Below are 15,598 nucleotides of genomic sequence, written 5' to 3' on the forward strand. Positions count from 1 at the left end.
AAAATAAAATAAAATAAAATAAAATAAAATAAAATAAAATAAAATACGTGTTTCTGATGTTTTAAAAAGTAAGTATTAAATGACTTTCTCTTTTGTTATTTTCTGTGGTTACCTTGAAGTTTTTTCTTTGACTTGTTTGATTCCAGGGTGAAGTTGGAAGTAACTAATTCTTGCTTTTTGGCCCTAGTTAGTATCCAGGTAGCTCTAAAATTAGCACCATTATCAGAAGACTGGAGATTTTCTAGCTACTATTTCATTCTGAGTTTTGGAGTCTCAGAAAAAAATGGAGTCTATAGTTTTGTCAAAGAATCTTAATGCTCCCCCCTTTCCCCCCCACAAACAGTAGGTCTACTGTGGGTGTCTGATTAAGATTGCAGACTTTTCTCTGTTGATTTATGTGGATTTGAAAAAGAGTAAAAAGTGATGGCTTTTTATTTTCAGGAGTGTTTAAACATTTGGGAGTATACCAGTTTTCCCAGGTGAAATCTCAGCATTATTAATTGGTTTCGAGTAATGCAGTTTTCTTAAAGGCACGATGGCTTCTCCTATTTGACTGGACCTACTTGAAGGACAAAACAAAAAATTTATGATTATTTTAAAAAACATTAGTTTTGTGGGGCACCAGAGTGGTTCAGTCAGTTTAGTGTCTGATTCCTGATTTTGGTTCAGGTTGTGTCCCAGGTTGTGTTATGGGATTGAGCCATATGTTGGGCTCTGAGCTGAGCATGGAGCCTAGTTGGGACTGTGTACCTCTCTCCCTTTGCCCCTCTCTCTCGCTATGCTCGCTGTTTGTCTGTCTCTCTCTAAAATAAAAACAACAACAACAACAACAAGAAAGCATTAGTTTTGTGATCTTTTTCACACTTTATTAAGAATAGCTAATGGTTGATGTAAGTCACCCAGTGTCAAAGTAATACAGTGTCAAAGTGACTGCACTATATATTGTGTATATTTTTATGAAAATTCGTAGGTAAGTTAACATAATGCCTCCTTTACCACTTTGGCAGAATTTTCTAAACTGAGAATACAAGCGTTTAAAGGATATTTAATTATATTCATTTGTTCATATCTTATAAGTAAAATGAGACTCTGGTGTGTATAATATATTGAGTGAAGAAGCAAACTAAAACATCACTGAGGGTTACCACTAAATATTTATATATGTAAAGAATTGGATACTAAAAGCTTGAATTTGTAATAGAAGTTTGACAGTCTATTTTTATCTTCACAGATCTTTGGATATTTATACTCAGTAAAATTTAAGCAGTAATTGTGAAATCTAAAAATTCTACTTCTCAAGTTATAAAACTTTTGAGGAAAATATGGAAGACTGTTGTGTATGAAGTAATTTATTTGGTGCTTTGCTTCCTAATATGATCTTCCATAGCTTTAAGAGCTAATTATTAACTAATATTTAGGGCCAACTGGCTAGTGAGTTAAATACATTAACACCACTGTAAAAGAACAGAGTGCTAAGGACAAACAGATGCTTCAGAAAGTCAGATTCTTCTTCACTAGTTTTGAGCCCTAAGTGAATTAGAATTCCTTGAGGATCTTTTATTTTTATTTATTTTTTGCTGGAGAGTATTTAATGTGGATGCTCAAGGCCTGGGCAGAGTGGGGAGTGCTCTGGAATTAGGCAGACAGGCAAGGTGGGTGGTTTGCAAGTCCACACCTGACCCCAGGAGAGAGTGGTGGGGGCTGGCTCAGGCATGCCAAGGGGAGTACCAGAAGGATGGCCCAGGCAGGCAGACTCACCAGGGGACTCGCCAGCCCATGAGAAGGTATCTAACCCAGGTGGTGAGTGTCCAGGCCAGAACATAACCCAGGGTTGTAGCTGGTTGGTGGCTCCCAGAGCCTAGGAACTGGCATTGTTAGGGACCTTCCTGAGCTGCTGCTGGAATGCAAGGCATATCTGCTGGGTGGACTCAAGCAGCTTCTGGAGGCAGGCATGGAGGGGGTCACTTTTCTCCTCCTAAGTGGTCCAGACAGGAGTTGATCTGGTCCATCATGGAGTTGATGGCAGCATGTTTTGCTTCCCAGAAGCCATCATCCTTGCCTTTTGTGCCTGCCTCCATCGGCATGCCCAGGTCCCTGTTGGGGCCTGACATTGTGCTATGATGGAATGCTGTGTTGGGTGAAAGGTCAAGGTGCTTTTAGACAATATTGATGCTTGGGTCCCAACCCAGACCAATTTAATCAGAATCTCTGATGGAAGAGCCGAAGTTATTGATATTTTTAAGAGTTTCTTTTTTTCTTTTCCTGATATTTTTAAGAGTTTCTGAAGTAAGTCATTCTCAAATGCTGCTGGGATTGAAAATTTATGCTTTTGGTATTTCATCTTGGTGGTAGTGATGGTGGCATCGTCATCATTAGTGTGTGTGTATATGTGTGGAGGAGGGAGCACAGTCTAAGAAACACTATGTTAAAGAAAACTTGTATTAGTCTGTTCAGGCTTCTATAACAAAATACCATTACTGGTGACTTAAAAACAGCAGAAATTTATTTCTCTCAGTTCTGGAGGTTGGAAGATCCAAGATCAAGGTGCTGGCAGATTTGGTGTCTGCTGAGGGCCTGCTTTCTAGATGGCTGTTTTTCACTGAAACCTCACAAAGTAGAAGAGACAGGGGAGCTGTCTTGGGCCTTATTAGTAAGGGCAGTAATCCTATTTATGAGGGCTCTACCCTAGTGACTATTTACCCCCAGAAGCCCTATCTCCTAATACCATCACAGTGAGAGTCGAGATTGCAACATACTAGTTTTAAGGGGGATGGACTTTCATACCATAGCATAATTGCTATATTTACAATTCTAGTTTCTGAATACTCAATGACTGATGATTGGGTTTTGAAGTTACGAAAGTGTGAATAAATCAGTTTAGCTGAGTTTTCTTCCTTTAACAGTTCATTGTCTCATTGTTTATGGTGACATAAATATCAAGTTTTATTTATATATTTAAAAAAATTTATTTTAATGTTTATTTTTGAGACAGAGAGACAGAGCATGAACAGGGGAGGGTCAGAGAGAGAGAGAGAGGGAGACACAGAATCTGAAACAGGCTCCAGGCTCTGAGCTGTGAGCACAGAGCCTGATGCGGGGCTCTCGAACTCACAGACCTCGAGATCATGACCTGAGCTGAAGTCGGACGCCCAACCAACTGAGCCACCCAGGCGCCCCACAAGTTTTAATGTTAAGTTGGCTTTTCTGTCACAGATTGTTCTCTTTATATCAGTTTTCATGAAGATACTGTTTTAGGTAAGACCACAGATGGAAGGTTCAGGATGTGATTTCCCTGGTCTTTCTCTGCCAGTCATTCTCATGGATGTTGACATTGGCCCTTATGAGAGGAGTCCCGGTAGATTGAAGGAAGAGCTGTGAGACTTTTGAAAACACGCCATTTGTAAGATGTTGCGAATGGGGGTAGTTATATGAGGCCTTGTTGGGAGAAGAGTTGAAGTGACCGTCTAAACTTTAAAGTGATGCTTTTGGGTGGTATTTGGATCTAAAAATTGATGTTCGTGTTCACAGTTTATTTTTATTTTTAGAGAGCAAGCGAGTGGCGGAGAGGAGCAAAGGGAGAGAGAATCTAAAGCAGGCTCCATGCCCAGTGTGAAACTGGACACAGGGCTCAATCCCATGACCCTGGGATCATGACCTGAGCCAAAATCAAGAGTTGGACGCTCAACCGACTGAGCCACCCAGGCATCCCCATCGTTTTAAGTAACAGAAGTACCTGTGATTTAAACAGAAAAAGTATTTTTAAAGAGGTTATTGGGTTACTCCTAATAATATTGGGTTATTTCCTAAATGGTAGGAGAACCAGCCTTCGAATCTGTAGCCAGGAACAATGCTACAAATCATACCACAGATGTGATCCAGTGATAGCACTGGATGTTAGGTAGCATATTTGCCACTATTTGTACTCTCACTGACCTGAGGCAACAGATATTCCTAAAACAGATATGCCTAAAATTGCTGCTAGTTCTTTTTGCAAAAGTGGATTAAAGAAGGCTGAATTAATTCAAACTAGATTTAATTTTCTTTTGCTATTGCCTCCAACCTCACCAGCATGGATTGCTTGTGGTCCTTGCTGTGCTGCTCTGCTGTTGCTTCCTTCTTCTCTGCCTCCTCTTCCTCCTTTTCTTGGTTTGTCTGACTGGCAAAACCCAAATCTTATGTACCTGTCCCACTTGCAAGGGAGGTTCGGAAAGCAAATAGCTGCTGCTTTCAGTTTCTTTAGTTTCAAGTGATTCTGTCTCATAAAGTGGAAGATTCTTTAAGCATAGGAAGGTAGTTTAGATACTAGATGGCCCCCTCAGATGCCAGGTATCCATGGCAGACGTTTTGTAAGTGAATGATCATAGGATTTGTGGCTATCTTTGCCATGATTTGAGTATTGGTTCTATTTCCCCCCCTTTTTAATGTTGAAAGAGTGAATGAGGTATGGTGGTGGACATAAAGGAAGAAGAGAGTTAATAGAACTATAAGTTTTGTAACTGGAATGGGCCCCAGGAAAAATCTAAGCCAATCTAAAAAAGAAAATACCAATTATAAGAGTTAATGTTCTTTAGGTGGATGTCGTTCTCTGAGAAGTCATCTTGACTCCTAATAATGAAACCGATTTTTACCCCCATTAGTCCTCATAAGAAAGCTGCTATATAATGTAATGAACAATACCATTATAATACCCACAAGTCATAGATTTCTTTGGCATTTATCCCTGTTGCATCAGGGCAAAGTGCAATTTTGTAAAAGCAGGTAAGATGAGCTGGAGAGGTAAACTGAGGAAATATTCAAGGGTAAAGGCAAGATTCTCCTCAAAAACTAATTTTGGGATTTCTGTAATCAATAGTAATTAAAGGCGTGACTGAAGTAATTTTACCTTGAAAACATAAATTCTCTCCACCAGGCCATTAAAAAAAAAGTCCATGAAACTATCTATGTATAACTTCTGGTTTTGAGCGATGGGATATTCTAGTGTACCCTCTAATGTGATCTTGTAGCAAAATGTGTCTTGAGTAGACTAATTATATGGGTTTATTAGGTATAAACCAGTTTTAAATTTAGGGGAAATATTGTTGCAGTAAAGTGTTACAGGTATTTCTATATCAATCTGTACAGTAGGGGAACAAAGGAGAGAGTATTCAGTTTTATTTTGGGGGCTATTTCAGATTGACCTTTTCTAGCTGAGCAGTTGTTTTCCAGAGGGACAAGGTATGGAAATGGGTAATAGTTTTTAGTCAGTAGGAACACTGTGTGCCAGACTCTTTCATGCTGTTGCACGTTCAAGGAATGGCAAACAGCTTGTAACTGGAACATAGTAGAAGAATAATGATATTTGTTAAAATAAAATTCTGCCTTTATTTTTTAAGGTTATGGTTTCTGTAATACACACATACAAAATGTCCCAAGAGCAGGTGAATGCAAACCATTATTAAGCATTGGAGTGCTGACTGTACATACTCTTGCCATTATATTAGATTGTTTTGTGATAGGGGTTACAGTAATAAGTAAGGCAAGGACCTGGAATATAGAGGGGTGGGAAATATGTGAAGAGCCCTAATATTTTATGTATTTGATGTACAGCGGATATCGAAATGTACAGGGAGAGTGTGCTTGAGGGAGTCATGAAATTCTTCACCAAATATCACTAATGGTGATATTTGAACTCTTCTGAAGAATCAGGATATTTATGATAGTATAGAAGGAGGAGAGAGACATTCTAGACAGTATATCCTCTATTATATTTAAAGGACCTCAAAATGCATCACCTATGATTTTTTCAGAAAGGATTGTAGACAATAGCAATTTGGGAAAATGCATAACTTGGAGATATTGGGGGTTTGGTTCCATACTACGGCCATAAAGTGAATATCACAGTGAAGTGAGTCAAGTGAACTTTTAGGTTTGCCAGTACATATAAAAGTTATATTTACACTATACTGTAGTCTATTACTGTATACTGTAGTCTGTTAAGTGTGCAATAGCATTATGTCTAAACAATGTATATACCTTAATTAAAAAATACTGCTAAAAATGCATACCATTATTTGAGCTTACAAAGTGAGTGATGATCACAGATCACTATAACAAATATAATAGTAATGAAAAGTTGAAATATTGGGAGAATTACTAAAGTGTGACGGAGACATGACGTGAGAAAGTGCTGTTGGAAAATGGTTCTGATGGACTTTCTTGATAAAGTGTTGTCACAAACCTTCAATTTGTAAAAACAAAACAAAACAAAAAAACATAGTATCTGTGAAACGCAATTTAACAAGGTATGCCTGTACTATAGTTTGCATTTTGTTTGATAATAGGGAATTAAATGGATTTAGTATGTTATTTATTTCCGGGTTTATAAACTTTATCTTCTTAGAGTGGTATATTAGTATTATTTCTGAATTAAATTTATTCTTTATATTATGTCCAACTTTTTGAAATTAGTCAACTAGACTGAGTGTTTAAGGATCATTCTTAGCAACCTAATTTTCTCCAGGATAACCAGTTTATATATGTAGAATTCCATTATGATGAATATTATCACAGCAAAGAGTCTATTTAATAGAGCCATCCCCATGTTCCTTCTTGTCCCTCAATAGTAGAATCTTTTTCATATGGTTACTGTACATTTTCTTTAAAAAAAAAAAACTCTAAAATGAATGCTTTCACTGTCTTTTGTCAATCACCACTTATTGTTAAAATGTGATACAAACACAGTCAAGTAGAGGGGAAGCATGGAATTATAGCCGACTTCTTCACAGTTCTTTTTTTTCTTTGTTGTTCTATCAGGAAACATATCCTTGAATTCTCCAACCTCCACTTCACTTAAAAGCCCAATTTACTAACCAAAGTAAGATGGAACTGGTGCAGGGGTCAGGAGGAGGAAGAGTGTATGAATTTCGCATGATACTTTTTTTTTTCACTTTTATTAGAGTAGTCAAAATTTTTTTCAGGTTGTAAAATTTCACCTTCTATATGTCACATTATGTTCTTAGAATGTGGCATGACTCCTACACTATGGGGCTGGTTTGGTTTCATATGCAGCTTTTTATTGCAGTTTCTTTTGCCCTGTTCCTATAGCCCAACTTTTTATTTTACTAAGTAAGACCCTTTTTATTTTATTTACCTTTTCTGCCCAACTCTCCTAATTTTTGCATTAATTTTTCTTTTACTCTGTTGAGTGGTTCCATGGTTGTAGAAGGAAAAACAATGAGATAAAGATGCTCATTTCATCCTTCTCTGAAGTCATCATGCTGCCCCCTAAACTCTGTCTCTATTCTGTTTTGTTGAATGACACCAATGTGGACTCATTCACATTTGCCAGCTCTTGAGAGCCATCCTGCTCTATCATTTATCTTTCTTCTCCCACATTGTTCCATCTTTCCACTTTTGTTTTCATCAGTTCTCATTTGGAATATTTCAGAAGTTTTGTGCTTTGCTTTTCTTTCTTGAATTTCTTCATCTTATCACCAGTGATTAAAACGATTATCTTACTGCTTTAATTTTCTGTTTAGGGTCTAAAATACCTTTGCATCACCTATAGGTCATGCAGTTCAAGCTTCTTTGCACATCAGAATAGGTCCCTTCTGTGGGATTTCTTTTGTTGGCAGGTGTTCCCCTCAATCCACTACATTCTGCAGCTCTACTGATCTTGCTCTTTATTGAATGTGTCATGACTTCTGATGTCTTTTGCATATGCTGTGTCTTCCTTGAATGCTGTTTCTCATTTTGGGAACTGCCTAAATAAAAGTACTGTTTCTCTGGTAAGCTTGTATTGACAACTGTTAACATTTACTAGCTTGATTAAGTATCACTTCCTTGTACTCTCTTAGCACCCTGTTCATACATCTCCTGCTACGTTTATCACTCCTTGCCTAGATGCAGGTTTCATAGGAACAGTTGTTTTGCCTTGCTTATTTTTGTATTTCTTATGTCAAGGATGATGCTTAGCTCCTAATAGGTGCTTAGTACCTTTTAAAAAATTGAATAATATCATGGTAATTTATAAAATACTTCTGTGTTTTTCTACTTCCTGTGGCTCTTTCTCTTTCTATATTAAACTTGTAGTGAGTTTTTAACTTAAATGTTAATCAGGTAACAGGGAAATTTTAGTATTTATAGATGAAATTTATTACTTTACATTTTAAATATTTGAACAAATGAAGGTATCAGCAAGATTTACTTCTAAATTTTTATCAAATTTTCATCTTGACAAATGTCTCATTTTCACTTGTATTTGAAGCTTTTAACCTTGAAGTAACATGACTTGGTATATTTTTTACTATTAAATAGTGTGAGAATTATCTATTAGCTTTGATAAGCAGTGGCATACAAATAATTTTATTACTAAAATTCTAATTGAGCTAATTTATTAACAACTTTTTAAAAAATACAATTTATTATCAAGTTGGCTAGCATACAGTATATACAGTGTGCTCTTAGTTTTGGGAGCTTACATACAACACCCAGTGCTCATCCCAACAAGTGCCCTCCTCAATGCCCATCACCCATTTTCCCCTCTCCACACCCCTCCCCCCGCCGCCCCACCAACCCTCAGTTTGTTCTGTGTATTTAAGAGCTTCTTACGGTTTGCCTCCCTCCCTCTCTGTTTGTAACAATTTTTCCCCCCTTCCTTTCCCCCATGGTCTTCTGGTAAGTTTCTCAAGTTCCACATATGAGTGAGAACATACGGTATCTGTCTTTCTGTGACTGACTTATTTCAGTTCCATCCACGTTGCTAAAAATGTCAGGATTTCATTCTTTCTCATTGCTAAGTAGTATTCCATTGTATATATAAACCACATCTTCTTTATCCGTTCATCAGTTGATGGACATTTAGGCTCTTTCCATAATTTGGCTATTGTTCAAAGTGCTGCTAAAAACATTGGGGTACCTGTGCCCTTATGCATCAGCACTCCTGAATCCTTTGGATAAATTCCTAGCAGTGCTATTCCTGGGTCATAGGGTAGGTCTCTTTTTAATTTTTTTGAGGAACCTCCACACTGTTTTCCAGAGTGGCTGTACCAGTTTGAATTCCCATCAACAGTGCAGGAGGGTTCCTGTTTCTACACATCCTTGCCAGCATCTGTTGTTTCCTGAATTGTTAATTGTAGCCACTCTGACTGGTGTGAGGTGGTATCTCAGTGTGGTTTGGATTTGTATTTCCCTGATGGTGAATGATGTTGAGCAGCTTTTCATGTGTCTGTTGGCCATCTGGATGTCTTCTTTGGAGAAGTGTTTATTCATGTCTTCTGCCCATTTCTTCACTGGATTATTTGTTTTTCGGGTGTTGAGTTTGGTAAGTTCTTTATTAGATTTTGGATACTAACTCTTATCCGATATTTCATTTGCAAATATTCTCCCATTCTGTCAGTTGCCTTTTAGTTTTGTTGATTGTTTCCTTTGCAGTGCAGAAACTTTTCACTTGATGAGGTTCCGAAGTTCATTTTTGCTTTTAATTCCATTGCCTCTGGAGATATGTTGAGCAAGAAATCACTGAGGGTGAGGTCAAAGAGGTTGTTGCCTGTTTTCTCCTCTAGGGTTTTGATGGTTTCCTGTGTCATATTTAGGTGTTTCATCCATTTTGAGTTTATTTTTGTGTATAGTGTAAGAAAGTGGTCTAATTTCATTTTTCTGCATGTTGCTGTCCAGTTCTCCCAGCACCGTTTGGTAAAGAGACTGTCTTTTTTCCATTGAATACTCTTTCCTGCTTTGTCAAAGATTAGTTGGCCATACATTTGTGGGTACGATTCTGGGTTCTCTGTTCTATTCCATTGGTCTATGTGTGTGTTTTTGTGCCAGTACCGTATCGTCTTCATGATTACAGCTTTGTAGTAGAGGCTAAAGTCCGGGATCATGATGCCTCCTGCTTTGGTTTTCTTTTTCAATATTACTTTGACTATTCGGGGTCTTTTCTGGTTCCATACAAATTTTAGGATTGTTTATTCTAGCTTTGAGAAGAATGCTGGTGCTATTTTGATTGGGACTACACTGAATGTGTAGATTGCTTTGGGTAGTATTGACATTTTAACAATATTCTTCCAGTCCATGAGCATGGAACATTTTTCCATTTCTTTGTGTCTTCTTCAATTTCGTTCATAAGTTTTCTGTAGTTTTCAGCATACATCTTTGGCTAGGTTTATTCTTAGATATTTTCTGGTTCTTGGCCCAGTTGTAAATGGGACCAGTGTCTTGATTTCTCTTTCTGGTGCTTCATTATTGATGTATAGAAATGCAACTGATTTCTGTATATTGATTTTGTATCCTGTGACTGCTGAATTCTTGTATCAGTTCTAGCAGCTTTTGGTGGAGTCTTTTGGGTTTTCCATGTAGGATATCATGTCATCCGCGAAAAGTGAAAGTTTGACTACTTCTTTGCCAATTTGGATGCCTTTTATTTCATTTTGTTGTCTGATTACTGAGGCTAGGACTTCCGACACTATGTTAAACAACAGTAGTGAGAGTGGACATCCCTGTTGTGTTCCTGATCTCAGGGGGAAAGCTCTCAGTTTTTCCCCATTGAGGATGATATTAGCTGTGGGCCTTTCATATATGGCTTTTATGATGTTTAGGTATATTCTTTCTATCCCTACTTTCTTGAGGGTTTTTATTGAGAGAGGGTACTATATTTTGTCAAATGCTTTTTCTGCATCTATTGACAGGATCAAATGGTCCTTATTCTTTATGTTATTAATGTGATGTATCACATTGATTGATTTGCAAATATTGAAGCAGCCCTGCAGCCCAGGAATGAATTCCACTTGATCATGGTGAATAATTCTTTTTATATGCTGTTGCATTCGATTTGCTAGTATCTTGTTGAGAATTTTTACATCCATGTTCATCAGGGATATTGGCCTGTAATTCTCCTTTTTAGTGGGGTCTCTGTCTGGTTTGGGAATCAAGGTAATGCTGCCTTCAGAGAATGAGTCCAGAAGTTTTCCTTCCATTTCTGTTTTTTTGGAACAGCTTGAGAAGGAAAGGTATTAATGTCTGGTAGAATTCCCCTGGTAAGCCATCTGGCCCAGAACTCTTATTTGTTGGGAGATTTTTGATAACTGATTCAATTTCTTCACTAGTTAGTTATGGGTCTGTTCAAATTTTCTATTTCTTCCTGTTTGAGTTTTGGTAGTGTGTGGGTGTCTAGGAATTTGTCCATTTTTCTGACATATAACTTTTCATAGTATTCTCTGATAATTGTATTTCTGAGGGGTTTGCTGTGATAAGTCCAATTTCATTTGTGATTTTATCTATTTGGGTCCTTTCTTTTTTCTTTTTGAGAAGTCTGACTAGGGATTTATCAATTTTATGTTTTCAATAAACCAGCTCTTAGATTCATTGATCTGGTCTGGGTTTTTTTTTTTGTTTGTTTTTTTTTGAGTCTTTATTGTTTATTTCTGCTCTGGTCTTTATTATTTCTCTTCTTCTCTTGGCCTTGAGGTTTCTGAGCTGTTCTGCTTCTTGTTCCTTTAGGTGTGCTATTAGATTTTGTATTTGGGATTTTTCTTGTTTCTTGAGATAGGCCTGGATTGCAATGTATTTACCTCTTAGGACTGCCTTTGCTGCATCCCAGAGGGTTTGGACTTTTGTGTTTTCATTCATTTGTTTCCATATATTTTTAAATTTTCTCTTTAATTGCCTGGTTGACCCTTCCATTCTTTAGTAGGATGTTCTTTAACCTCTATTCATTTGGAGGTTTTCCAAACTTTTTCCTGTGGTTGATTTCAGGTTTCATAGCATTGTGATCTGAAAATGTGCATGGTATGGTATGATCTCATTTCTTTTATATTTATTGAGGGCTGTTTTGTGACCCAGTATGTGCTCTATCTTGGAGAATGTTCCCTGTGCAGTAGAGAAAATGTGTATTCTGCTTTTGGATGAAAAGTTCTGAATATATCTGTCAAGTCTATCTGGTCCAGTGTATCATTCAGGGCCACTGTTTCTTTATTGATATTCTGTCTAGATGATCTGTCCATTGTTGTAAGTGGACTATTAAAGTCCCCTGCAATTACCACATTCTTACCAATAAGATTGCTTATGTTATTGTTATATATATTTGGATGCTTCTGAATTCGGTGCATAGCTCTTCTTGATGGATAATTGTTAACTCTTCTTGATGGATAGACCCTGTAATTATGATATAATGCCCTTCTTCATCTCTTGTTACAGCCTTTAGTTTAAAATCTAGTTTGTCAGAAAAAAGTATGGCTACTCCAGCTTTCTTTTGACTTGCAGTAGCATGATAGGTGGTTCTCCATCCCCTCACTTCAATCTGAAGGTGTCCTCAAGTCTAAAATGGGTCTCTTGTAAGACAGCAGGTAGATGGATGTTCTTTGTTGTTGTTGTTTTTTTTAATCCATTCTGATACCCTGTGTCTTTAGATTGGAGCATTTAGTCCATTTACATTTAGCATTTTTATTGAAAGATAGGGATTTAGTGTCATTGTGTTATCTGTGGGTTTCATGCTTGTGGTAATGTCCCTGGTCCTTTGTAGTCTTTGCAACATTCCACTCACAGAGTCCCCTTTAGGATCTCTTATAGGGCTGGTTTAGTGGTGATGAACTCCTTCAGTTTTTGTTTGGGAAAACCTTTATCTCTCCTTCTATTCTGAATGATAGCCTTGCTGGATAAAGGATTCTTGGCTGCATATTGTTCCTATTCAGCACATTGAATATTTCCTGCCACTCCCTCCTGACCTGCCAAATTTTAGTAGGTAGGTCTGCTACTACCCTTGATGCATCTACCCTTGTAGGTTAAGGCCCATGTGTCCCTAGCTGCTTTCAGAATTTGCCAGTTCAAGTACACTTTCCGCCCCTTTCTGTCTGTCTTCTTCCGGAACTCCTGTTATATGGATATTATTTCATTTCATTGAATCACTTAGTTCTCTAATTCTCCCCTCGTGGTCTAGAATTTTATCTCTCTTTTTCTCAGCTTCATCTTTTTCCATAATTTTATCTTCTGTTTCACTTATTCTCTTCTCTGCCTCTTCAATCCTCGCTGTTACTGCCTCCAGTTTATTTTGCACCTCATTTACAGTATTTTTTAATTCATCATGACTATTTTTTAGTTCCTTGATCTCTGCAGCAATAGATTCTCTGCTGTCTTCTATGTTTTTTTTCAAGCCCAGAGATTAATCTTATGACTATTATTTTAAATTCTTGTTCACTTATATTGTTTATATCTATTTTGATCAATTCTTTGCTGTCATTTCTTCCCGGAATTTCTTTTGAGGAGAATTCTTCCATTTCATCATTTTGACTAGTTTTCTGTCCTTTATGTGTTTTAAAAACTTGTTATGTGTCCTGCACCTGTGAGCAGTACTGTATTAAAGAGGGGTCATACACTGTCTGGGGCCTGGCCCTTCAGGAAGTGTTTTTTGGAGTGTGTTGTGTGCTCTCTGTTGTTGTGATTCTGGTTGCTGTATCTCCCTACTCGTAGTGATTGTTTTGGACCCTCCACCAGGTGTGCTTTGATTTGTTCATTGAAGTAACCTTGGAAGAAAAAATTAAAAAAAAAAAGAAGAAGAAAAGCGGGGGCGGGGGGGTGGTGGTGGTGGTGGTGGTAGTGGTAGAAGAATCCTTAACCCATACAAAGAGAGAAATGACAGGAGTGGGGAAAAATAAAAGAAAATTGATTGGGTAGAGAAACTATGCAGTTTAATCCAGAGAGAGGGAGAGGAAAATAAAGAAGGAGATACAGAACAGGTGTAAAGAGAATAGATTAAATATGTCTTCTTAAACAAACCAACAATCAGCATAACCAGACTAGAAGAGGGAAAAAAGAAAAAGGGAAGGAAAAAAAAAATATACACACACACGTGTGTGTGTGTGTGTGTGTGTGTGTACACATAAAATAAGAATTGACCAAGAATTAAATCAGAAAATGCAAAACCTCTGGGTGCCTTGGATCCACTGGCAGCTCTGGTCTGGAGGAGAGGCTGTCTGGTTGGTTAGCGTCAGTCGCAGGTAGATGTGCAGTTACCAGGAGTGGAGGGGTGTGGTTTGGTATAGGTGGGTCCCCCCTCCACTGTGGGCCGCTGTCCATTCCCTGAAGCCCCACCTTGTTGGTGACGTGGCATCCTGGCGGCATCCCAGACCAGGTACCCTAAACCACTCTGTTCAGGCCATTAGTGGGCTGTTTTTTGTTTTTTGTTTTTCCCTTCCCTCCACAGTCTCCTATGCCTCCCTGGGGCTTGTGTGGGATTCAAACCCAGATGTCTTCAGGGGTCCCGCTCCACACTCCCAATGCCAGGGGAGTACCACTCTGCCCCACCAATGGATGACCTCACAGTGCTGTGCGGGTGCTAGCGAGGCGGTTTGTCCTGCTCGCCTGACTCCCTTGCCTCCCTTGCCTCCCTTGCCTCCCTTGCCTCCCTTGCCTCCCTGGCTCTGGATTGGGATTCTAACCTCTTAAAGGGTCCCAGTCCACGTGCCAAGTTTCAGAGAAGTGCCTTCTGCCCTGCCCATAAATGGCCTCTGGCTGTTAGGTGCAGGCAGTCTTTGTTTTTTGAATGGTTATATATCTTCTTCCCATAGCACTCGAAGGAGGGGATTGCTTTCTCCCTCTATGCCTCTGAACTAGTTACCGATCCTGGGGCTGGCTCCCTTCCTCCCCAGGTGCGTGAACAGGGCAGCCGGCCCCCGTGTGGAGAAAGCCCTGCAGTTAGAAATTGGATCTTTCTCTGTTTTTTTTCCGATCCCAGTCAGTGGTTTTTCTCTTGTCCAGATACAGTCCTACACTTCCACAGCCTCTCTTTCTCTTCCCTTTGTCTCTCTGCAGAAGGGGATCCCTCCCCTCTGTGCCTTTGCTGCCTGTTTTATCTCCCCAGTTCTTAGTTACGCACCTATGGCCCACCAGGTTGTCCCCGTGGACCCCTGCAGACGTCTCTGTCACTGCAGCCTGGACTCTTAGAATTCAAAGCCCTTTGGCCTCAACACTGCTGTGTTTGAGGGACAAGTGAACTTCAGGTCCCCCTACTTCTCCACCATGTTGGATTCCCCTCGTATTAACAGGTTTTTATTTCACCATAAACTAGACACTGAATTCTTATTTATTAAATAAGTTTAATGCTTATTTAGGTTAATAACAATTTGTAGAGCTGCCTAAATTTTATTGTACAAAATAGACAACACCACTTACTGCTATATACATCTTGATAGTGTGCAAAATCACTTATGATCAGTCCATATAAATTGTTCATAGTTTATATACAAACTGGGATAAGTGCTACAGCACAGTGAAACATGCTGTGGGAGCACCTAGGAGGGAGTAACTCTGGGCAAGCTAGGAAAGGCTTCTATAGAAAAGAAGGTACTTTTGAATTAGTTTTAACATTTTTTTTTTTTAATGTTTATCTTAGAGACACAGAGACAGAGCACAAGTTGGGGAGGGGTAGAGAGAGGAGACACAGAGTCTCCTTCTGTGGGGCTGGAACTCACCAACTGTGAGATCATGACCTGGCTCAACTGACTGCGCCACCCAGAGGCCCCATCGTATTTGTGCTTTAAGCAGCTTTATTGAGATATAATTTATATGCAGAAATATGCATATTTTTACATTTGTAGCTTGATGTTTTTTTTTTTTTTCAACGTTTATT

At 38.6% G+C, this 15,598-nt stretch overlaps 1 protein-coding gene and 1 pseudogene across 5 annotated transcripts in view; one reads left to right on the plus strand and one right to left on the minus strand.

Moving 5' to 3' along the window:
• Positions 1–15,598, plus strand: part of LRP6 (LDL receptor related protein 6) — a 190,224-nt gene that overhangs the window by 57,666 nt on the left and 116,960 nt on the right. The gene's annotated exons all lie outside the window — the stretch shown is intronic.
• Positions 1,576–2,645, minus strand: LOC121038921 (UPF0184 protein C9orf16-like; annotated as a pseudogene).

The sequence above is a fragment of the Herpailurus yagouaroundi genome, unplaced genomic scaffold (genome assembly GCF_014898765.1).
Source record: "Herpailurus yagouaroundi ecotype Mexico unplaced genomic scaffold, PumYag 166, whole genome shotgun sequence".
NCBI lineage: Eukaryota > Metazoa > Chordata > Mammalia > Carnivora > Felidae > Herpailurus > Herpailurus yagouaroundi.